Here is a 25,412-nt window from a genome sequence, read left to right on the forward strand (position 1 = left end):
AGTTTGTTCCGAAGGCAGGCAGACAGCAACAGGAGGTGCTCGATCTGCCTTACCACAAGGTGCCAAAAAGCAGTCAATAACCAGACTGGGAGCAGGCTGGCTCTGGGTCTCTGCACTGAGGAATTCAGCACTTTTCACTCACATGCAGTAGTCCTTAAAGCACACTGCTGTTTTCAGCCTTCAAGAGCGTTGAGGAAAATGGTTCTTGGAGTCATTAAAAAAGCTTCGCCGTCTCTCACTTGGAATCATCTTACGTTTTACATGGTTTGGAAAGGATTCTATCAAAACTGTGTAATATTAAAACAAAAAAGCTGATGCTGAGATAGGAAACCTTGGCAACCTTCTGCTCATTTGCCCAAGCTGTTTTCCTAGTCTTCGATGCCCGTCCCCTTTTCTACTAAAGCCTCTTCGAGGCTGAACACAAATGCCACCTTCAAGGCTGAACACAAATGCCACCTCTTCTAGGAACCTGTCTCCGCGGTCCAAGCGGAGGTCATCTCTTGCTCCGAAGCCCTCCGCAGCATCTCACTGTGGCTGGCTTTGCACGGGTCACCAGCGCGGGTTGTTTGTACGGCTGCTTTTCCACCAAGTTGTGCGCTCCTCGAGACCAAGGACCGTGACCGGGATGGTGTACCCACCCAGCACCTGGCACAGCGCTAGGTACCGAGTCTGTGCTCGGTAAACGCTTGCTGAGTTGAATTAATTTGGAAAAGCCATTCAGGGGAGGATCTCGAGGAGTGGATGAATGATTCATGGGGTGGTTCTTTGCATTCTTTACCTTGCAGTCACGTCGGGCGGAGTGTCCAGCTAGCCCGGCAAATACCTGCAGAGTCGAAACGCACCTCTGCCGCCCGCCGTCAGCGTGCGGGAGACGTCCGCAGGGGACACGTTTCACCTGCCCTCCACGTACCCCGAGGCCAGCGGGGGAGCCGGGCCCCCCCGGCCGCAGGGGGCGGGGCTCGACGGGAACCCAGACGCTCGCCCGCCCCCGCCCCGGCGCGGCGGAAGCCCGCCCCCAACGCGCGCTCGCGCCGGCGGCGCGCGCCCGCCTCCAGCCCCGAGTCCTCGCGCCCTCGCACCGGGGGCGGGCTCGCTGCGCGTGCCGGGCGGGGAAGCGGCGCGAGCCGGGCGCTGAGAACGTTCGCCGCGGGGGCGGCTCCGGGGCCTGGGAGCGCTGGTGCCGTCTCTGCCGCGAACTCCGGGCCGGAGGTGGCGGAGGAGGCTGCGGTCGCGGGAGACCTTCTCGACGCCCCCTGCTCCGGCCGGGAAGTGAGTAAGGTGGGGATCCGCCGCGGCGGCGGCCGCCGGCTGCGTTAGGGGTGCGCGGGGCTGGAGCCTCGCGCCCGCGGGGAACGGGAAGGCGCTCGCGCAACCCCCGGACCTCGGGATCCTGCGTGGGTGCAGGGCCAGGCGCGGCGGAGACGGCGCGCGGGGAGCCGGGGCCGCTGCACCGCGCGCGCTGCGAGAGGAGACGGCGCCGCGCTCTCGGCCCTGGAGGGGCGAGCGGAGGGGATGGAGCGGAGCCCCGGGCCGGCGCTGCCGGGCTCTGAACCCCGGGCCGGGGAGGGGGTCTCCGGGTTCCCGAGCGCGCTGTGGCCGTCGGGCGCAGACTCGGGGTGCGGGCGCCGGGCTGATGCTGCTGGAGCCCTGCTCCCTGGAAGGAGGCTCTGCTTTAGGTGCTGAAAGGGGGCAAAGGAGGCAGGTCCTGGCAGAGGGCAGGTGAGGCAGGCAGGCCCTGGCAGAGGGAAGGGAATTTATTTCAGATCACCCCAAAACACTGTTTCCCGTGGTGCCTAACAATGAACCTGCGCACCGGGTCACCCGTGGGAGGAAGGTGTGCTGGGAGGAGAGAGGATGCGGCTAACGACTGCGTGCTGTTCAGTTTCTGTGCCAGGCCTTGGGATTACGAAGACCTTCCAGCGTTCTTAGCAAACGTTTATTGATGAGCGAGCTGCCGCGGGTAGAAAACCACGGTCGGCACTGGGACCACAAAGTAGTATCAGACACAACCATAACTCGCTGTTCAGGTGCTAACAATTCGTTTGTGACAGTAGGCGCATAAAATACAAAGCAGCGTTGAATTTTGTCTCACACCTCGTTCACCTGAGGTCTCTCTCCTCTTTCCCCAGTATTGGAACATTGGAGCCTTAAATGACTTGGTTTGAAGATAAAGCAGGAGGGTCAAGGAAGCTTGTGGGAGAAACAGGGTGTTGTTTTTGAAGGCTCTGCTGTGTAACATTTAAAGGGAGGAAGAAGGAAAAATTTGAAAAGAGAAAAGAAGTTCCCTTCCTTCCCTACTATTATTAAGCTCCATGACTATTCACTGCTAAATCCTCAGTGACAGTTTCACTTAGCATAATGCTCTCCAGCTCCATCCATGCTGTTGCGAAGGGTAGGAGCCCCTCCTTTCTGCTGCGTGGTGTTCCCCCGTGGAAATGTACCGTAGATTTTTCTAAGTGAAATAAGCCAGGTGGTGAGGGACAAATACCATATGATCTCACCTTTAAGTGGAACCTAATCAACAAAACAAACAAGCAAGCAAAATATAACCAGAGACATTGAAACTAAGAACAATCTGACAGTAACCAGAGGGGAGGTGGGAGGGGATAATGGGAGGGAAGGCGGGAAAGAAGGGTTTTCAGGAACAACTATGAAGGACACATGGACAAAACCAAGGGGGCAGTGGAAGCAGGGGAGGGAGGTGGGGATGGCTAGGGCCCCGGGGGGAGTGGTGGGGGGTAAATGTAAACAACCGTACATGAACAACAATAAAAAAATACTAATTGTATTTGTAATTGAAAAACAAAAAGTAAATTGAAAATAAATCAATCCTCACTGACAAGAACAGTGCCTGGCCCGACAGCAGTTGAGCAAGAAATGTGTATTGCCTGAATGAATGAAGCAGGCAGGGTTTTGCTATGTATTATTACACAGAGCAGTGTTACTCGCTCTGGATGGCTGATGGACATCCCCTGTTCCTAATGTCCACCCCCCCCCCTTTTTTTTTTTTTGCATGGAAGGTAACCCAGGTTCATAGGCCTGGGCATTTAAAACCATGGCTAATTGCAGGGTGGCCCGTCAGGAAAACTTAGTCCTTGGCCCATTGCTTCAAATCATCCCTTCTCTTTTCTGTCACTTGAAGAAGAGTACTTTTGTCTAGGGAACACTATTTTTTTTAAAACGTTAATCCTGGTTCGTGGACTGTAGGTCTGTAGCAGGAGAAGGAGCGTATCTCTTCTCCTCTGCATGGGCTGGAGTTCTGCCTGCTCCCGGCCTCGGTTGGGTTTCTGGACTCCGCGGCTCCAGCCTGCTGTTTCCGTTCCCGGGGCTGCAGTGCCTGTTTGGTTACTTTGTCTGCCAGGTGAAAACTTGACCTTTCATGAGGTCTGTGAGGATTTTTATCATACAGAAGTGGAGCTCCCTTAGAAGGGGGTTGTGCAGTCAGAGTAGTGCTGACGAGGTTTTCAAGAGTCCACTCTGCGAGAGACAGAGTTTCTACTTAGAAAATTAGACGTACAACCAGTAGAATGCTGAGTTGCCCCTTATTTTATATCCTTACTAGAAATCTCTAAGGACCTTTGTTTCCTCATTTAAAAAAAAATCAGGTCACATTAATCCAAATTTGGCATTGTGTGATTGGTCTTGTAGAATGAAGTTAATTTCTTTTTTTTTAAAGATTTTATTTATTTATTTTTAGAGATGGGAAGGGAGGGAGAAAGAGAGAGAGAGAGAGAAACATCAGTGTGTGGTTGCTTCTCATGTGGCCCTCACTGGGGACCTGGCCCGCAACCCAGGCATGTGCCCTGACTGGGAATCTAGCCTGCCACCCTCTGGTTCGAAGCCCGTGCTCAATCCACTGAGCTATGCCAGCCAGGGTGAAGTTAATTTCTTTGTAGTTTTCATACTGTGTACCTCAGAGTGCATCCAGCAGGTGACTGCCAATTCTTGTTTGGGGTCTTGTAATTTGGGTACCTTTTTCCAGATTCTCCCAATGATACTGTATTTTATTTATGTATTTAATTTGCATTTATTTTAAAATCGACTTTATTCATGGATAGTGTACATATAAAGGGCATAGATGTCCATGTACAGTAGGACGAGTTTTGAAAATGTGTATACTTTGTATCCACTATCCCAGTCAGGCTATAGAACCCGGCGTCACTCCAGAAAGTTCCCTCCCTCTGGTTTGCAGGCCCCTCCCCCTTCTTTAATTTCTAATTACACAAGCATCAGGGACGTGGTGTCTAGTTGTGCAGGATGCATACTGCCCGGCTTTAGGGGGCGCTGTCCGCAGCAGAGTCCCTGTGCAGGGCAGCTCCTGGGGTTGTGTGGGCTCAGTCCGCGGGGCCGGGGGCCGAAGTCCGCAGCGGGCTCACGAACGCGCGCTCTTGCAAAGTACTCAGGCACACAGGATGGACACGGTACAACCCTCCCTGGTGCACTCCCTTCTTCGCTGAAACTGTAGTTAACAGTTTGTTGTGATTCTTCCCGACCTGTCTCTGTGCGTTTGCATCCATATACAGGTGATACGGGAAGAAGCAGACTTGCCCCACACTCCTCACGTTCGTGTCGGGCCGCTGTACACACTGTTCTGCAGCCTGTTCCCAGAGCGTCTGAGGTCTTTCCCGGTGAGACGTGGGGATCTCCCTGGTCCTTCCTGGCTGCTCAACACACTCCCGTGAAGCGTGCATGGTGTTGTGGTCCCGGGCGGTGCTGCAGCGAGCCAGAGGCAGGCTTGCCGGGTCAAAGGGGCGCACATTTACAATTTTAGTTGCTGGAGACTGAACCATGGTGCTCCGTGTGGATCTGATTCATTTTTTAAAAAACTGCTGAATAGTGTTCAGTTGGAGACTGAAAGGACCGTTTACGGTTTGTGTTGCCTTCACTCAGTGAGGGACGGTTAGATTATTTTGGATACTAATTTTTTTGACGGATGTATGTGCTGTGAGGCACCTCGCCAGTCTGAGGCTTGCCTTTCCCCCTCGCTCACAGTGTCTTTGCTTGTATACAAGTTTTAAATTTTCGTGTTATGTTTATGAGAAAATTCCGTTAAATTAAAAAAAAATGTGTGTCTGGTTAAGTAAATTTTCTTCACCTCAGGGTATGAATTACATATTTCTGTATTTCCTTCTAAAGTTAAAAAAATAAATTTTGCTTTCAGTGTGAAGTTTTTATGTGGTATGCCGAAGAGAGATAATGTGTTTTTCAATTGGCATAACCAGCCTTTCAGCACTTTTTGTCATAATTTAAAAAATATTTTATTTGTTTATTTTTAGAGAGAGGGGAAGGGAAGGAGAACGAGAGGGAAGGAAACATCCGTGTGAGAGAAAAACACCAATCGGTTGCCTCTGTTACGCCCCCCAAACCCGTGGGACTGGGGACCAAACCCGAGACCCAGGCATGTGCCCTGACCGGGGATCAAACCCACAACCTTTTAGTGTACGAGACTACACTCCATCCCACTGAGCCACCAGGCCAGGGCAAGAACTTTTTCACCGTTCCCGCTGAAACTCGGTACCCATTAAACAGTAACTCCCAGTTCTCTCCTCTGCTCAGCTCTGGCGGCCACCATTCTACGTTCCATCTCTGTGAATCTGATGACGCTGGCACCTCATATAGGTGGAAACACACACTATTTGTCCTTTTGCATGTGGTGTATTTAACTTAGCATAATGTCGTCACTGTTTACATGGTTGCATTGTCAGGAGTCTTTCTTTTTCAAGGCTGAATACTATTTCATTGTGTGTATGTATCACATTTGTTTGTTCATTCATCCATCTGTGGACATTTTAGTTGTTCCCAGCTTTTGGCTGTTGTGAGCAATGCTGTTGTAAACCTGGGCGTGCAGATATATTTTCAAGTCCCTGCTTTCAGTTTTCTTGTGTATATACCTGGAAGTGGAACTGTCCATGATAATTTAAAAAGTTATCTACGTAGCAATATGACCGAAATGGGTGGATCATACAGAGAGTTCCTGTGTACCTGTTCTTCCCCATGTGCAATTTCCCGTTACTACTGTCTTGCATTAGTGTGGTACATTTATTACAACTGATGATACATTATTTTTTTAAGTATATGTTATTGATTATGCTATTACAATTGTTCCAATTTTTTCTTCCTTTGCTCCCCTCCACCTAGTACCCTCCTTCCCTTTAGTTCATGTCCATGAGTCCGCATGTAAGTTCTGTGGCTTCTCCATTTCATATGCTGTTCTTAACTTCCCCCTGTCAATTTTCTTCCTACCAGTTATGCTTCTTAATTCCTGTATTATTTCCCCATTCTCTCCTTTGCCCTTCCAGCTGATAACCCTCCAAATGATCTCCATATCTATGATTCTGTTCCTGTTCTGGTGGTTTGGGTAGGTTTTTTGTTTTGTTTTTTTTTTTAAGATTCATTTGTTGATAGTTGTGAATTTGTTGCCTTTTTAATGTTCATGGTTTTAGTCTTTTTCTTAATTAAGTCCCTTTAACATTTCATGTAATGATGCCTTGGTGATGAAGAACTTTAGCTTTCCTTGTCTGGGAAGCACTTTATCTGTCCTTCCATTCTAAATGACAGCTTTGCTGGATAGAGAGATCTAGGTTGTAGGTCCTTGCTTTTCATCTCTTTGAAGACTTCTTCCCAGTCCCGTCTAGCCTGAAAAGTGTCTTTTGAGAAATCAGCTGACAGTCTTATGGGAACTCCTTTGTAGGTAACCCTCTGCTTTTCTCTTGCTGCTTTTAAGATTCTCTCTTTAACCTTTGGCACTTTAATTATGATGTGTCTTGGTGTGGTCCTCTTTGGGTCCCACTTGTTTGGGACTCTCTGTGCTTCCTGGACTTGTATGTCTGTCTCCTTTGCCAAATTAGGGAAGTTTCCTTTCATTATTTTTTCAAGTAAGTTTTCAATTTCTCGATCTTCCTTTTCTCCTTCTGGCACCCCTGTCCTTTGGATGTTGGCTTATTTGGAGATGCCCCAGAGGTTCCTCAGCCTGTCCTCATTTTTTTTTTTTTGAATTCTTGTTTCTTCTTTTTGTTCTGGTTGAATGCTTATCTCTTCATATGTTCCAAATCATTGGTTTGAATCCCAGCTTCCTTCCCTTCTATGTTGGTTTCCTGTGCATTACTCTTTATTTCACTTAGTGTGACCTTCATGTCTTCCTTTATTTTTTGCCGTACTCAAGGAGTTTTTCATTAAGCATCCTGCTAACCAGTGTTTTGAAGTTTGTATCTGATAGATTGGCTATCTCTATTTCACTTAGTTTTTTTAGGGGGTTTTGTTCAGTTATTTCATTTGGGCCATGTTTCTTTGTCTCTTCAATTTAGCAGCCTCCCTGTGTTTGTTTCTGTGTATTAGGTGGAGCTGCTTTGACTCCCTGTTTTAGTAGCCCGGTGTATGTAGAAAAGGCACCTGTGAACTGTGTGGGGCAGAGCCTTAGGTAATTTCAGGGTGGGGCAACCCACTTCACCACTTTGTGGCTCTGTGTGAGGGGAGGGCTCTGAGAGGGGACAGTGCCACTGCCTGGCTTCTGGCACTTTGCCTGGCACTCATCCATTTTTAGTCACTTCACCCCCTTCCCGCCTGTGACCGGTGCCCTTCTAGCTGCTGCCTGGAGTGGGCGGGTTTGTCTACCTTCGAAGACTATGCTGGCCCTTTTGGTGGCAAAAATCTGGCAGTTTCTTCTGCCAGCCCACCCCACTCTGGTTTTTACAGCCAGAGGTATTGGGGATCCATCTTCCCAGTGTTGGAACCCTGGGCTGTGCAACCCTGGGCTTTGTGTCTGGCCTGGGCCTGGGATCACTCGCTTCTAAGGTATCCCTCCCAGCCCTTCCTCCGTGGCTGTCCCCGCCCCCTGTCTCCAGGACTCTGCCCCTCCTGCCCGTCTAGATGAATGTGTCTTTAAATCCTTACTTGTCAGGCTTTCATACAGCTCAATTTTCTGATGGTGCTGGGCGTTATTAGCTTTGAGATCTGGTTGTCATTCTTTCTGTGGTTGCAGGAGGAGGCCAAGCGTGTCTACCTACGCCTCCATCTTGACCGGAAGTTTGATGATACATTATTATTAACTTAAGTTCGTAGTTTATACTAGGCTTCGCTCCTGGCGTTACATAGATTTGTGGGGTCTCACAGATGTGTGTCCTGCCACATGACAGTTCATGTAATGTCATTGCACAAGTATACAGAATAACTTCATTGCCCTGAAAATCCTCTGTCTTCCACCTGTTCGGTTTTTCCCTCCCTCTCCCTGAGCTCCTGGCAACCACCGGTCATTTTACCGTGTCCATAGCTTTGCCTTATCCGGAATTTCACAGAGTTGGGGGTCATGCAGTATTGTAACCTTTAAGACTGGTCTCTTTTACTTACTGGCCTTGTGCATTTAAGGTTCCTCAGTGTCTTTTCCTGGCTTGGTAGCTCATTTGTTTTTATCACCCAAAAGTATTCCGTTATGTGAGAGTGCCACAGTTTGTTCATTCATACCTTTATTGTAATACATTTTGGTTATTTCCAGTTTTTGGTAATTTTGAATAAAGGCTCTTTTAATATTCATGTGCAGGTTTTTGTGTGGACATAAGTTTTCAGCTTTTTAAAATAAATACCTAAGCGCATGGTCGCTGGATCGTATGGTTAGACTACATTTTGCTTTGTAAGAAAAAGCTGCATCTCTAATAATTTAAAAAGTTTATATTCTAACACCCTAAATATACTTAAAAATCAGTGTTTGTCAAACTGTTCTGTAGAGGTAAACTTCATCTGGAATTCATCTTCCTGTTGTCGCCTTTGCTGGCTGTCTTACTTAGCATTATATTCCTTTGTGTGTTTTGAAGTGTTGACTTACAGACTTGAGTGTTAGCGCTTTTGATTTTGTTTTCCTTATCTCTGCACTCACCCTTCTCTGTGTGGCGCTTCCACTGACCCAGTGAAAAATCAGATACGATCCTTGTGGGCCAGGGGTCCTGCTCTTGGAGGTAATTGGGGCTATTTTACATCCACTCACAGAGTGTGTGCGTTCTCGGTTCAGTTCCTGGTCACGAGTCTGCGTTGTTATCTTCCCACTTGCTAAGCCCAGGGCATTGCATAAACCAGTTCTAGGCAGAGACTGGCAGCAGAGTTTTTCAGCTTCCTTTTAACTCTAGCCTCATCCTGGGCCTCAGACTGTGAGTCTGGCGCGGACGGGCCCTGTGCGTCCCGGTCCTCTCCTTTGTGTGAGCGTCGCCGCTCCCTGCAGAACGAGCACCTGCTGCTGCGCTCAGCGTCCGGCGAGCCTGTGGCTTCTTCGGTCCTGCCCGCAGTTTCGTGTGTCCCCTCTGTTTCTGAGCCAGATGGAGGTTTTTCTCGTTGAACCTTTCTACGTCATTTCCAATACATTCTAAAAACACGTTATTTATTACTGTGTATCTGAAGCAGAGGGGGTGCATCCAGGTGTCTCCTTGCTGCGTTGCTTTGACTGGAAGACTTAAGTGGCCAGGCTTCTGTCTGAACTTGACCGCACTTACTCTGTTTTCTGTGTGCTGCTGCAGTGAGCCCCTCGGCCCTTGGGTACAAAAGTTGAACAGCGGTGACTGTAACGGGCACTTATCTTCTTCCTGAATGGGAATGCTTCCCATGTTTCACTCTTAGATATCGTACTTTCTGAGGGTTTCTGGTAGATGTCTGTGTCAACTTACGGAAGTTTTCTTCTGTTCTTGGGTTGTGTTTTTATTGGGTGCTGAATTTATCAAGGGCTTTTGGGGGGCATTTGTTGAAATGATCATTGTTTTCTCATCAGTATGTTAAGAGTAGGAGAGACCTTTCAGAGTTATAGATAACCAAGAGAAATGTATTTATACGATTTACTTGGTAATGCATTTTTAACAAAAAAAAATAAACCTTTAAAGAAAGCATATTTTTATTTTGAATTTTTGCATATTAACATTATATATAAGCTAAAACAGGACTGAAATGCGGAAATAGTCAGGTTTGGACTACATATTCTTACACCTAAGCTTCACTATAATGAAATAGTCCTCACTTAAAATAGATATTTTTTAATTTGGTAACTTTGGGGATTCTATAAAGGCTTTTTCAACCCCTAACCATTTTAGCGTTTTCCTGGCTTCTTTTCCTAGACTCGTGACCTTCCCCTTTTAACTCTGGTCTTTGCCTGCTCCGTCTTCTCTCCCCAGAGAGAGAGAGACCTTCTTCCGTGAGTGATAATAACTGCTACCTATTACGAGGCTACTGTGTAATGCGAAGGAATTTCCGTGGATAATGGCTACTGTTTAATCTTTACATCTTTGGCAGTGAGACATGGTGTCTGCAGTGTATGGGTGGGGAAGTTGAGCCCAGAAAAGTTTCAGCTTGTTGCGGGCCACACAGCTAATCGGTGACGTTTGAACCCAGGGTGGAATTCAGAGCCTGTATTCTTGCTGCTGCTGTTGTGTCTCAGCCAGACGGGTTCGCATTCCGAGTTCGGCTTTGGCCTTGGCTTTGGCTTTGGCTCTGGCTTTTTCGCGTGAGTCCCCCGAGTGGTAACAGGACCACTTTGTGTCTCCAGTCTTGTTTCCCATGGAGACTTTTTCCTCAGTCAGGTCCTTCACTGCTTTCCACCAGTTGGAGTGACTGAACCTTTCCTCACAGCACAGACAAGAACAGAACCTGTCCTGGTTAAGTCTGTGGGCTCTGGAGTAAAACTATTTTGGTTGGATCTTGTTTTTTTTTTAAACTCTTTAAACAGTATGCAATATTAGTCCTCAAAGAGGTATAGAAAATAGAAATAGTGAAGACCTGAGTACACACTACTTAACTTAAGAAACTAGGCTCCTTTTATTTATTATTTACTTATTTATTTAATTTTTAAAGATTTTATTTATTTTAGGTTTTTAGAGGGAGGAGAAGGGACAGAGGAAGAGAGAGAGAAAAACATCAATGTGTGGTTGCCTCTCCTATGCCCCAAACCGGGGACCTGGCCCTCAACTCAGGCATGTGCCTTGACTGGGAATCGAACCTGAGACACTTTGGTTCGCAGGCCAGCGCTCAGTCCACGGAGCCACACCAGCCAGGGCCACTAGGCTCCTTTTAATTTTGAACGCCACATACCTCTTTCCCAGTTGCATTCTCCTGTCCTTCCAAGGGAACCACAATTCTGAATTTGAGGCTTTTCATTCCTGTACAGATGTTCATATTTTTTATTATTTAAGTAGCCCTAAAATGTATAATAGTTTTATATTTTAAAAACCTTTATATTAATGCATTACATATTTTTGTAACTTTTTAGCTCTCAATACTGTGATGCTCATTTATATGGGTATATGTAGCTCTAGTGTATATATTTTTCTTGGCGAATAGGATTCTTGTGTTTGACTACATCACAATTTACTTTTATCTTTTCCTGAGGATTGGCAATTAGTTTGTTCTGATTTTTCTTTTTTGCTATTACAGATTATGCTGCTGTGAGTGTTCTTGTCACATCTCCTTGTGCACCCAGGCATGCCTTTAGAGCGTGCACCGGGGAGAAACCGCCGGCCTGTGTGCCGTGCACGCCCCTGCAGTGGGTCTCGCCACACTCCCCCCTGGAGTGGTGTTCCCAAGTAGCATCCACACCAGCATCGGTGCCTTCTGCTGCTTCCCTGCCTTGTCAGCCACTGGCGGTTCTAGGCTTTGTCATTTTTTGCAAATCTGCTTGATGTACAATGTAATCATATTACTGTTTTTTACAAGCCTCACTCGACATTCTTTCCATGGCTTTTAGAGAGAGAGGAAGGGAAGGAGAAACATTGATGTGAGAGAGAAACATTGATGTGAGAGAGAAACATTGACAGTTGCCTCCAATATGCGCCCTGACTGGGGATTGAACCCACAACCTTGGCATGTGCCCTGCTCGAGGATCGAACTGTCAACCTTTTGGTCTGTGGGCCGATGCTCTAACCAACTGAGCCACACCGGCCAGGGCTTATTTTGGATTTTGATATATGTTTTTCTGATTACTAGTGAGTTTAGACTTTGCTCTGTGTTTTTACTGGCTCTTTAGGTTTCCTCTTTTGTGGTTTGCTTGTTTTCATCATTTACCTGTTTTTCTGTTGTGTTGGTTTTCTTTTTTTCATATCGACTTATAAATTTCATTATATGTATTTATATTGAAATGAGTATTTATATAATTTCTCTGTATTTTTTAAAGATTTTATTTATTTTTAGAGAGGGAAAGGAGGGAGGGAGGGGGGAGAGAGAGAGAGAGAGAGAGAGAGAGAGAAACATCAATGTGTGGTTGCTGGGAGCCGTGGCCTGCAACCCAGGCATGTGCCCTGACTGGGAATCAAACCTGCGATGCCTGGTTCGCAGCCCGCGCTCAATCCACTGAGCTACGCCAGCCAGGGCTAATTTTCATTATATTTTGGATGCTGACATTTCATTTGGATGGCTTCAGATGTCTTCTTCAAGTTTGTGGCTTGTCTTTTAGAACATTTAAAAAATACAATCTTTTGACACGCCCAAGTTTTAAATTTGTGGTTTTAATTTACCGCTCATGAATTCTTCCCCACAGACCATAGACACAGCAGAATGATCTTCATGTTAACATGTAGAACGGTGGTATAACGGGCCAGGAGTCTGAGGTTCTCGGTTTCTGCACCCATTTCCTTACTGCGCGAGGTACAGGGGTTTGCTGGGACGGCACGTTTACTCCCTTGGGGGTGCACACTGTGGGGTCCTGGGTAGGCTATTTCTGAGTCCTCACATTCTGTCTTTACTGCTGAGCCTGTGGTCTTTGTTGCTCGTGATCATCCTGCCATTGTGTTAGCTGAAGTTAAAGTTACGAGACTCGGAAAAGAAATGGTCGTCGACAGCCGGGATTTACGTGGAGAAGCCTGCGTGTCGCGGTCCTGGTCAGAGAGAAACACAATTGATTCAGGTCGGAACACACTTAATGGGTCTGACTTTTCTCATGAATTCCAAAGTTGTTTGAAGAAGTAATTCTAATGTATCTTTCTAAAAAAATTATCTACAGGGACAAGCTTATAAAAATAACAAGGATCCTTTTTCTGAACTGTGACTATGAAAACTAGAGTTTTGCATGTCATTTGAATACGCCTGTTTATTGTTTAAACGCTTTTAATATTTCCTTGTTAGATGAGTAGTAGTATCTTTGCTTAGAACTAAAGTTTCCTTTATGACCTAGGCAGTCCATAGTTGTGTTTTTTTTTTAAGATTTTATTTATTTATTTTTAGAGAGAGGGGAAGGGAGAAAGAGAGGGAGAGAAACACTGATGCGAATCCTCACTGGGGACCAAACCCACAACCCAGGCATGTGCCCTGACCAGGAATCGAACCGGCGACCTTTCAGTTCACAGGATGACACCCAACCCACTGAGCCGTGCTGTCAGCTCAGTCCATGGTAGGTTTTAGGAAGAATGGTGAGGTTTGTCTTTAGGGGCTAGAGGCACCTGTTTCTCCTTTTTGTGACTTAACTGTCCCCTTATTGTCTTATATTCTAATAATGATTCATTGGCCATGTGTTTTTCCCTATTGCTTTGCTTCCTTTTACTTTTGTGAAAAACCTTTTCTCTATTCTAGATTTCAGATGTTGCAAATGGTTGATAACAAAGTATTTATTCTTCTTCCAAGTTTATATTCTTATACTTTTAAATGAGTCAGAAGAACTGTAGATTAAGACAAAGGACCCCTTGATTAAAGAATTCTGGTCTAGACACCCTCCGAGAGGGGAGTTGCACAGTAACACCAATAATTATAGTGGGAGCTAACATTTATTAGGCCCTTCTTCTGTGCCAGGCGTCGTGCTAAATGCCTTGCATAATTTATTTAATTGTTGCCACAGCCCTATGAGGTTTTGTTTGTTTGTTTTATTCAGAGCTCTGTGTAGTAGAGTGCAGTATTTGAATGTTTTTTTATTGGAACCTAGGAAACTTTTTCCGATTTGTAAAATAGAAAATCCCTCGGGTTTCATAAACATTTACTTTCCCTGGCATTTTTTTAAATCTAAAAGAAGTATCCGAGGAAGGACAGTGGGGAGTTTCCCTGAAGTAGGCAAGGAAGTTAGTTCTCTTCCAGGGAAGTGTGACTTTGACGTGACAGCGAAGCACTCGGTGACGACTGTCTCAGCCATCTCTGACTTCTCAGTCGCATGGTGGCCGGAGAAGAACCGACAGAAGTCTTGCTGGGAGACCGGGAACTTGCACACGGAGTTCTGGTATCTGGGTGCGCTGCAGTCGCCGAGAGCCAGGAGGGCGAAGACAGTAACAAAAAGATTCAAGGGAACGAAGGATTGTTAACACTTGGGTGTGCACAGAGACATTCTGGAAACATTTCTAGAGCCTGCTCTCTCTCTCTCTGTCTTTTTAAAATTTTTAAAAAATTTATTGATTTTGGCGTGAGAGAGAGGGAAACATCAGTTTTTGTTCTGCTTATGTGTGCAGTCGGCGGTTGCTTCCTGCACGTGCCCTGACCGGGGATTGAACCAGCAGCGGCCTTGGTGTGTCGTCGTGGTCGGGACAGCGCTCTAACCAGCTGAGCCACCTCGCGGGGCTAGAGCCTGCTGTCTTCCCTTTAGCTTTTTTTTTTTTTTAAACAAATACATTTTATTTATTTGGTTTTCAGTAAGTTGAAACCCTTGAGGGGTACAGCGTTGCACAGATTCTGTGTCCAGTGGCCTTAGCAGGAAGCTTCCTTCGGAACTTGGCACGAGCCGTCCACTGTTTCCATGAGCACGAGTCCCTTTCCCCCGGACGACGCGGGTTTTGTTCGGTTTGCCGCCAGGAGTCACTGTGCTGGTCTTTGCTTTGCACACAGAGGCCCGTCTCTGGCCTGGACGGAGTTCAGCTTCGTCTGGAGCGCACACACCTTCAACGTTGAGAAGAGCCGTGTGCTCCCAGGGCACACAGAAGAAGACCCTGTTTAAGTAGCCGGCAGAAATGTCCTGGCCCGCAGCCTTCCAGCCGCATTTGTCACTATAGCGATGCCGTTCCCGGCAGGCCCCCAGAGTTCGGCAGCAGGAACGCCACTCCGCTTTCCTTCAGCTTTTACTGTGGGCCGTACCCCCCTCCTGCCTGCAGACTTGGTGTACCTCTGGAACACGGAGCTTCCTGGGCAGCACCACGGGGGGAGCTTCCTGGGCAGCACCACGGGGGGGGGCGGGGAGCAGGGGCAGGCGTTTTGTAGGTTTTGTAGCCTCCAGGCCCCGTTCACTATGAATTCCCTTCTGATCCAGCACCACGATGTGGGGACCTGTATTCTTTCCCCTCTCCTGGAATCCTGGCGTTTGTCCTGGTGGGGGCGATGTGACACAGTGGAAAGAGAATGGACTTTCAGTCAAATCGGTGGCCTAAATCCACAAATTGCTAGCTTTGTAGCCTTAGGCCAAGTTAACGCACCACAGAGGTGCTAAATTTACTCGTCTAATTTTACCATCCACATTCTTCATTTGCTCCTCAGGTTAGGCACAGCCCTTCCTGTCTTCTCAGTCTTGTTTGTTTGTTTTTAATTTATTTATTTTTATTGAAAAAAATTTTTAGGTCAGTGGTTTCAACATGGGAGGTACCCACAAATGATTCTCTAGGTAGGGATAACAAGAAAATACGGGCAGTTAACTTTTAGTGCTGTTTAATCCACGGTCAGTCCATAGGCTGACCCTTCACACCCGCCCGTAGGTCTGATGACACACCCCAGGTCTGGGCTGAGCGGAGGGGCGTGGTGGGGCCCCTCGGCCTGGAGGGGCCGGCATGGGAGCCTCCTCACTGTTTGCTTCTGTTCTGCTCGGGCACGCTGAGTGGTCTTTCAGATTCTGGTATCTGATTGGAATGAGATGCAGCTTGCTCGGCAGACAAAGGGCCCAGAAGGATGCCCACAAAGAAACCGCAGATCAACGTTTCAGATCCGGCTGGAGACTGAAGGCCCGATGCCCGGACACGCGCGCTGCGAGGGGAGAGCGGGGCGGACGCTTCCGCTTGCTTTATGGGCTTGTTGTCAGTCAGTGGCGAAGTACAAAAGCAATAATAATCTAAGCAGATTGCAGGGAATCAGTAAAAAAAAAACTCTTTACATTGTTAAAAATGCTACTGGATACATGGATTTATTTATACCATTGAGTATATTGTGCCCAAGATAGTCACTGATGGTAGCACGAGGCCAATGTTGTCAGCTGAGATATTTTAAAACCAAGCATTCAGAGTATGCGGGCGAAGTTATTGAACTTTTCATGGACGATTACAGTCATATGCTAATTAATCTAGTACTGTAAAAATTTAGCTTAATGATACATGTTTAGAAGTTTCGTGGAGATTTCTTGCTTCAGGAGTAAAACATAAAAAGCCACAAACCTTTATTCTTCTGTTTTGGTAGTTGTGGCTGAAATAACATATAGACAAAGCAGTAATTTTAGTTTCGTGAAATGCATCCTTCGTTAGCAAATATTGCTGGGATGCTCATAGAACACACTGCTGAAGATTTGAAGTGATAAATATTGTACCAAATTATGGAGTGTGTGAGAGTTTCTGTTTATCTGCGCAAAAGTACAGAGCTTGTGGTATCTGGTATACTCCCATTTTATTACTAGAATATGTGGGGACCTGCCTTCTCCCCCTCCAAACCACTAAAGAAAAGGTTTACCAGAGAGTATATTCAAAGGAGAGGACTTAAAATTTTACTCCAGAATAGGACATATAATAGTGTAAAGAATATTATAGTGTACCCAGAGCCAGCCTAGTAAATGAAACACAGCTGATAGGGGTGGTTCGCCTCTGCAGTCCCTTTTCTGAATGTGGCGATGCGTGTTTTATGTGCACCTGTGAAGAGTTTGCATTTTGTCGTGATTGGGGGACATAGATGTCAGTCAGATCTCGTCGGCTGACGGTGTTGTTCAGTCCCTCCTCGTGCTCCCCGACGTTCTCCTGTGACGACCATGGAGGAGTGTCGAGGTCTCCAAGTGCGAGTGTGGACGTGTCTCCTCCTCCTTTCAGTTCTGTCGGGTTTCCCCGGTGTGTTCTGAAGTGCTGTGGTAAGGTACGTAGGCGTTTGGAGTTGGTGTGTCTTCCTAGCAAACCCGTATGTTACAGGCCCAACGATACAATTCGATGGGTGTAATGTTATGCAGTTGCTTTTTATTTAGTTTTAGTTTTATTTTTTACTTTTTGGTAGCAGGGTGGTTAGTTACACTGCACCCTAGTGTGGGCCCTGGGGCTTGCCTGTGGCGCTCCCGGACGGACAAGCCTGGACGTTCCACCAGTTCTCTCTGAGCAGGGACACCGGGACAGTGACAGCCGAGTGGATGGGACACCGGGACAGCGACAGCCGAGTGGATGGGACACTGGGACAGCGACAGCCGAGTGGACGGGACACCAGAACACCGACAGCCGAGTGGATGGGACACCGGGACAGCGACAGCTGAGTGGATGGGACACCGGGACACCGATAGCTGAGTGGATGTCATGCACGAGTTCGTCACTGGTCATCCGCACGTGGCCAACACAGCGCCTTCTTCATTTGGAATTAGTTGTGGACTTGACTTCAGCCTTGGCCACCGTGTTCTCATGGTGGGTCACCAAGGAAGGGAACTGGCCAGCCTCACTCAGGCCTGGGCCCAGGATTCCTGGGATCTGCTTGATCAGAGACTCTGAAGCCAAAAAGTCTCATACTTCTGGGCCAGCTTCTTATTCTTGTTGAGTTTCTTCAGCACCTCGATGTCCACGTGGGGGACATCCACGACCTTGGCCTCATCCCAGTGTTGCTGGTCCCCCAAACACACACGGAGAACTTGGGGTGGGGAGTGGACTTAAGCCTGGCTGTGGCTGAGAAGCGTTTGTCCTTCTGGGGGTCGTAGTTCTTCAAGCTGGGGTGCAGCTCCACCCTCTCCAGAAACTTCTGGGCTTGCGCTGGTTCCCGTGCAGGACTTCCCGCCTCGCCTATAGAGGGCGTCGTGGGAGACTCTGCTGCTCCTGACTCCTTACGCCGCAAACACCGGGAAAGGGTGCAGTTGCTTTTTAAATCAGTTAAGAGAATGAATAGAAATGAATATGTTTATACTGTCTTTTTAACAAAAATAAATTTGAAATTTTAGAACAGTTTTAGCTTTATTAAAAAAAAAAGAAAAATAATTGCATCCCATACTCTATTCTGCCATGAACCTCTTACATTCTTACAATTAATGAACCAGCGAGGATACATTATTACTAAGAAAAACCCATACTTTATTTGGATTTCCTTGGAGTTTATGCAGAGGCCTGTATCTGCTCCACAGTCCCAGCCAGGATGCCGCATTGCATGTGATCACCGTGTCTCCTTAGATGTCTCTTGGCTTTGTCGGTTTCTCAGACTCTGCTGATCAAGTTTTTGGTGAATTTGACGAGTCCCGGTAAGGTCTTTGTAGACTATCCCTCAGGTGAGACTTGCCTGATGTTCTCCTCATGATCCTGCTGGGTTTGTGGGTCTGGGGAGGAAGATCACGCAGGTGTGATGCCGTTTTCATCACATCGTGTCCAGGATGCACTCGCACACGGTCAGCGTGATCCTCCCTGCTGATGGTGAACTTGCCCGGGCTGAGGTAGGGCTTGGCCGGGGTCTCCACTGTCAGGTGGCTTCCCGTTCCCCCGTCTTCCGTGCTGTTGTCTTGTGAGGAAGGCCCTGTGTGCAGCCCACACTTAGGGAGTGGGCGTTAACGCTTTGCTTTTCTCAGGGCTGAGTATTGGCATAGAGTATTTGCAGTTCTTCACAGGATGTTTGTTCTCCTTTGTTTATTAATTTATCCACTCATTTGTGTCAGTATTTGCCGATGGGTGTGTAGTACTGCTTTGTTCATTTTGTTGCTGCAGTTGCGCCGACTTTGTCCGTTGGGAGCTCTCTCAGTTGGCGTCTGCGTCCCTTTGGTCTACCTCCATCGCGTGGTCTTTTCTCCGGGAGCTTCTTTACTTTCCACACCGCACGATGCTCTAGTCTCATCTTGTCTATTTCCTGCCTCGGCCACTTCTCCTGGTTCCTTTTATCGGAGAGTGGAGTTGTGAACCAAAACTTGGGCACTAGGTGTGCTCATTGCTGTTGGGATGTTGTTGTTTCTACGCCCTCTCAGTAGACACAGCGAGGACTTGTGTGTATACGGAGCCATGCGCATACACCTCTCCAGAATCACTTTTGCAGGTAACTCTCTGTGTCTGCCTTAAGTGAAACATGATCTCATACTGCCGTCTGCAGTTGGGTCCGTGGGGATCCTTCTGGCCTCTCACCTTGCTTGTCTGTAACCTTACACTCTTCTGAGGGCCACCCCTTTCCGTGACTGTTCGATTCCAGGATTCACGCGTAGCAGTACTGGAATTGGGAACTTCTCTAACCTGTGGGAACTAGAGTACGGCACTTAGGTGTATTTTGTTTTGCTTTAGTCTTACAAACACCATCCATTTCCAGAGTTACTGAGGTCACTTCCTTTACCTCCGCACCCCGCTGCAGTGAGGTTGTTCCATGCGTTTGTAAGGCAGTTGGATCGCTTTGTCACGTTCTGCATCTCACCCTTGGATGCTCTGATGTCCTAGAGCACAGGAGACAAACACCAGGCCCGTGGGCCGAATCCCACCCTCCACCTGGGTTTATCCAGCCCGGCGCCTTGTTTCTGCCCGGTGGCAGCACCAAGCTCCTTGGCCCTAGTGAAGGAGTAGTTACATTTATGCAGTCCCCAGGTTACATTCGGCCCTTTGAAGGCACCCATGAGGCTGATGTGGCCCCTGGTGAACATGAGTTTGACACCCCTGTCCTAAAGGATTTAATAAAAATGTATGTCCGTTAAGGCTCACTCTGTGTTGTCAATGTCTGTCTGTTTGACTGACGCATGGTGTCACACGCACGCCCCACTGCAGCAGCGTGCGGGGAGTTGCCCCACCCTAACAGCCTGTGCTTCGCCTGTTCGTCCCTCATCCCTCCCCCCAGATCTCTTGGCCACCGGTCCTTTTACCATTGCCCTAGCTTTGTTTCTTCACACGTTCATCACCTCACATAGTGCCGTGTGTGTGTGTGTGTGTGTGTGGGGGGGGTGCAGATGTTTAAGATCTTAGCGGATTTCAGTTGTGCGGTATGGTGTTATCAACTGGAGTCGCCATGCTGCACACTCAGTTCCCATGTTGTAACCAGAAGTTTGTATCCTCTGACCACCATCTCTCAGTTTCCCCCACGCCTTAGCCCCTGGCAGTCACCACGCTACTCTGCTTCTGTAATGAGCTTGACTTTTAAGACAAAAAGATGTTATTCATTTATTTTTAGAGAGAGGGGAAGGGAGGGAGAAGGAGGGAGAGAAATGTCTATGTGTGAGAGAAACATTAATTAGTTGCCTGTCACACGCTCCCAACCAGGGACCTGGCCTGCAACCCAGGCATGTGCCCTGACCGGGAATTGAACCAGTGACCTTTCAGTTTGTGGGAGGACACCCAACCCACTGAGTGACACCAGTCAGGGCTTGTCTTTTTTTTTTGTATTATTAGATTCCACATATGAGTGAATTCACTCACATGTGTCTTTCTCAATCTGGACTGTTTCACTTTGTGGTCTGATTTTTTTAATTGGGTGGAATAAGGCTCCTGAATAGGGTGGTTAGGACCCACCAGAGGTCAAAATGTTTGAATAAATAACCTAGTGGGTTTCGCTGGGTGTTCACAGGATGAATGGCAGGAAGAAGGGGGCACAGAGTCCTGAGATCACAGTGTCACAGGTTTTTATGTGTGCATTCATGTGGACAAAGATTTTTGGCAGTGAAAATGGGGAAAAGGGTGGATATGAGAGTGATTACGAGGAAGGAAATGGCAGGCTTTAAAATCAGAGCTGGTCTGTGAAAGGAGTGATAGGAGGTCTGGCTATCTCGAGACTGTGAGGCCAAGGAAAGGCAAAGTGCCAGGAGCCCAAGTGGAAGGAAGCAGAGAGCCTGCTCACATCCATGTCCGCGTGGATCGTCAAGGCTACATCAGGAAGACAAGGACGCGTAATCAGGCCTGTCAGTAGGCTTAGATCTTTGTTGAGTGGAACCGTGGTGATTACAAAGACGCAGCTCTCCGTGCCCGCGGAGCACTGGGGAATCCCCGATGCCAGGGGAAGTCATCAACAGTCATCGTAGTTTGTGTGCGCCCCACACGTTGTGTGCCGTCTGAAGTACAAGCGTGGTTGAGATGAAAAGACAGTCCTGGAGTTCCCCTAGGAGCTGACTCTTAGATTTGAGTGCAGGTATTTTGTTTTGGAGGTTATCCTAGGAAATATCAGTAGGGGACTGAGAAGTGAGAGGGGGAGGGAAGTTAGCAAAAAAAGGGTTTCTTATCAAGCAAGTTGCCACTGTGGATAACTGCGGAGGGGGCGAAGTAGGCGGAGTGTTATGAGACCTGTCTGGAAAAAGTCCAACAGTTGTTAATATAATGAGAATGGTTTGCACAGCATCGATGTAACCAGGCAGCCAAGGAGAGTGGACTGGAATGAGCATGTGTGAACAATGACGACTTCACTGCACTAGTCAGTGGGGGCGGTAGACACTGTTGAGTGAGCATGTGTACTGTGTGGCCGTAGCATTCAAATGACTGAGCAAGTAGAGCAACAGATCTGTGTCAAATACTGTGTTAAGCTTAAACATTCTTCCATGGAGACTATTTGGATGATTCGGAAGGCTACAGCTATGGGCAACTGGTGATTGGCAGCTTCATCACAATAACGCACCTGCTCATGCATCACATCTCATGCAGAGTTTTTTTGTGGAACATCACATCACCCAGGCAACTCAGCCCCTCTGCAGCCCAAAGGTGCCCTGTGACTTCTGGCTTTTCCCCAAACTAAAATCGTCTTTGAAAGGGAAGAGATTTCAGACCATTGATGAGGTTCAGGAAAATACAACAGGGCAGCTGATGGAGAACTGCGTGAGGTTCCAGGGTGCCTGCTTTGAAGGGGGCTGAGGCATCACTGTCCTGTGTACAGTATTTCTTGTATCTTTTTCAATAAATGCCTCTGTTTTTCATGGTCCATGGCTGGATACTTTCTGGGCAGATGTCATATACCAACTCCATCAATCACTGGTTAAGACTGCTCCAGGGAGTAATAAATTGACAGTATTTTAGTATTTCAGACCTGCCATGCAAGAAACTAAAATGGATTTCAGATGTCAGAGACAGTCCCCAGGTTAAAAAAAAAAAAAGCAGATGCTGTCAGTCCAGAACAGACACAATCGGTGGAGGTTAGGAGATACCGACTCTTCCCTTAACGCCCTGCCGTACAGTTCCAGCATCTGCGGTTCATTTTCTGTAGCACATCGACCCCCGCCCTGCAGCCCAGGACAAAATGAACCCATCCAGCAGCTCATTAGGACTGGCTCCAGGTGTCCTTTTTGGAATGTTAAATCCTGGGTCCTGGGAGAGTGCCCGCACATCAACAAACTTTTCCTTACTGTCCTTAGACGTGGCCCGCGGGTCAGCACTGTCGAGATCCATTCCCCGGTGTGTTCTCCCAGTTCCTGCCAGTGCCTGTCGTCAGCTCCCGCAGCTGCTTGGGCGAATCACCCCTTTCCTCCCAAAGCAGGGGCAGGACCTCCCTATTCCGATGACGCTGTGACTTGCCCCTAGTTACTAGCCTGGGTGCAGCGAGGGAGGCAGGGACAGGGCAGCTGGGGGTCGGCGTCTTCGGAGGCCTGCATCTTGGGTGAGGCCCGTGTCTAGCCTTTGGGCACGGGAGACTCTTATATCAAGAGCTAGGGAGCCAGCCACTCCTTATGGCTCAGAGGGTTCAGGAGAATCTTGGCTGTGATTTGCCTCCTCTCGTAGTCAGAATTTGGGCCTGACTTTAGCATCATGCGCCCTCAAGTAGTAGGAGCTGAGAGTTCCTTAAAATGCTGCCATGGAGGCCTCCTGGCTGCCGTACCACGCTTTGGGTTGACACTTGGCTGATTTAAGCCGTGACATGTTCCTCCTTCTGTGCATCACTGCCGCTTAACAAAAGTTCAACCCATTTGCCTTTAAAATTTTCTCAAATGCTAAAGCTGTTGCCTAAGCCAGTCATCCTCCACGTCCCTTCCTAGCTTCTCCCCTCGGAGAGTCTGGGTAACATCTCTGCAGCGGCACGCCAGCGGCTCCCCCTAGCGGCGCACCACCGGCCCTGCGGGCTTCGTGGTATGGATGGCAGGTGCTCTGCTCACAGAACCTGTCGGAAAGATCTGTTTTACAGGAACAGATCTGTCTCGCTTTGGGTTACTCTTGAAGCAAACCCCGATGTAAGGATTCAACTAAAAGTTTTTGTTTTTGTTTTTGTTTTTAATGACCCTAGGAAATACCAGTAGAGGAAGAGAGAAATGAGACAGAGGAGAAAGTAGTTAACAAAGGGTTTCTGGTTAAGCGCTGTGGGTGAGCAAAATTAATTACAGTGGAACCTGGCTGGTGTGGCTCGGTTGCTTGGGGATCATCTCACAAACTGAGGTCGCCGGTCCGGTTCTGGTCAGGGCGCATGCCTGGGTTGTGGGTTCGATCCCCCGTTAGGGCGCATGCAGGCGGCAATGGCTTGATGTTTCTCACATCGATGTTTCTCTCCCTCTTCCTTCGTCCCTTACTCTCTCTCTAGAGTCAAGATGAGAAAAAAAAAACTAATTCCAGTGGGGAACTCAGGGAGCCATTGGACCACACTGCTTCAGAGCTATCCCTCTGGTGGATAAAGGGGGTGGCGTATTGACATCATTACTTCTGTCAGTGGGGGCGCTGCCCCCGGGGTTGTTATGCTGTGGTGCTTCTGGACTTCCCTGCAGGTGCCAGCACAGTCTGCAGTGTCCAGAAAAACCCTCAGGCGAGACATGCAGATGCTGGCGAATGCAAGCGGATCAGTTACGCATCAAAGTGATAGTACAGGCAGCTGAAGAGTCAGAGTGTCGGCAGGGCCTGCTCCACCTGCCGGGTCGACAAATAATGTCTGTCGCGGTTGCTGCTGAGTAAAGCTTTTCTTTTGTGTGGCTTTAGTTTTGAGGCTTTTAAAAATATATTTTTTTCCTAAGGACATGGACCACAGTGCGGTGATTGCTAGGGGGTGGGGAGTGTGAAGGGGCTGAAAGGTAATGTAAAAAAAATACAATGAAGATAAAAAATATATTTTTCTGGATACAAGTTCTGTGTCACGTATGTGATTTGCAAATATTTTTCTCCAGGTTTGTAGTTTGTCTTGTCATTTCTTTCCTTCTTCTGTTTTAAAGATTTTATTTTTTATTTTTGGAGGTGGGAAGGAAGGAGAAAGGGAGAGAAACATCGATAGGTCGCCTCTCACATGCCCCCATCTGGGGACCTGGCCCACGACCCAGGCCTTCGTCCGGCCCAGGAATTGAACCAGCAACCGTTGGTTTGCAGGACGACGCCCAACCCCCTGAGCCACACTGGTCAGGGCTGTCTTTTCATTTCTTTTTTTTCCCTTATTTTACTTTATTTTTTTAGGTATATTTTTATTGATTATGCTATTACAGTTGTCCCTGTCTTTTCATTTCTTATTCAAAGTGTTTAAAACCAAGAAGTTTTAAACTTTAATATTTACATCTGTCTTCCATTTTGAATTAATTTTCGTATATGGCATGAGGCACAGGCAAGGTTCACTTTTCAAATTAAGGTACAAATGAGATACAACGTCAGTTTACAACAGTGATTCAACAATGGTTCATCTTTTTGGCGTATGCATGACCAGTTTTTCCAACACACCATCTTTTCTTCATTGAATTACTTTTGCACCTTTAAAACAATCAGATGGCAGCATTTGTGGGGCTCTGTTCCGGGACTCTGTTCTGTTCTATTGATCCGTGTGCCTGTCCCGTTGCCAGCACCACGCTGTCCTGATCGCTGGAGCTTCATAGTGATTCTTCAGCCTGAGTCGTGCGATCCTCCAAGGTCATTCTCCTTCAGAACTGTCTTCTCTGTTCTGTTCCTTCTGCTTATCCATATAAAATTTAGAATTGCCTATGTTTAGCAAAAATTTCAGCTGGGATTTCTTCTTCTTATTTTTTATAGATTATGCTGTTGCAGTTGTCCCATTTTTCCTCCTTTGCCCCCCTCCACCCAGCACCCCCCACTCCCTCTGGTGATCCCCCCTCCTTCGTTCAGGTCCATGGGTCTTGCATATAAGTTTTTTGGCAACTCCATTTCCTGTACTTGCTCTTAACACCCCCTGCCCATTCTGTAACTACCAGTTTGTGCTTCTGAATCCCTTCCCCTTTTCCTGGATTCCCCCACACCCCCTCCCCACTGGCCACCATCCCAATCATCTCCTTATCCACGATTCTGTTTCTGTTCTGCTTGTGTGCTGAGTTTGTTTTTTACACTTAATTGTTGATAGATATGTATTTATTGCCATTTTATTGTTTTCACAGTTTCAATCTTTTTCCTGAATAAGTCTCTTTAATATTTCATAAAATAATGGTTTGGTGATGATGAGCTCCTTTAGCTTTACTTTGTCTGGGAAGCACTTTATCTGCTCTTTTCATTCTA

The 25,412-nt window shown here is 47.5% G+C and overlaps 1 protein-coding gene across 6 annotated transcripts in view; it reads left to right on the forward strand.

Annotated features, from left to right (window-relative positions):
* Positions 1–1,046: 1,046 nt before the first annotated feature.
* DTNB (dystrobrevin beta) overlaps positions 1,047–25,412 on the forward strand; it is a 172,757-nt gene continuing 148,391 nt past the window's right edge. For 3 of the 6 annotated variants that reach the window (XM_045844350.1, XM_045844351.1, XM_045844352.1), the window contains exon 1: positions 1,048–1,269. The gene's annotated coding sequence lies outside the window, so the exon portion shown is untranslated. Of the gene's footprint in view, positions 1,279–25,412 lie in introns of all 6 variants that reach the window. The other 3 variants (XM_045844349.1, XM_045844347.1, XM_045844346.1) reach the window with 3 other exon arrangements.

The sequence above is a fragment of the Phyllostomus hastatus genome, unplaced genomic scaffold (assembly GCF_019186645.2).
Source record: "Phyllostomus hastatus isolate PE091 unplaced genomic scaffold, TTU_PhHast_1.1 phas_contig_402, whole genome shotgun sequence".
Taxonomy (NCBI): Eukaryota; Metazoa; Chordata; class Mammalia; order Chiroptera; family Phyllostomidae; genus Phyllostomus; species Phyllostomus hastatus.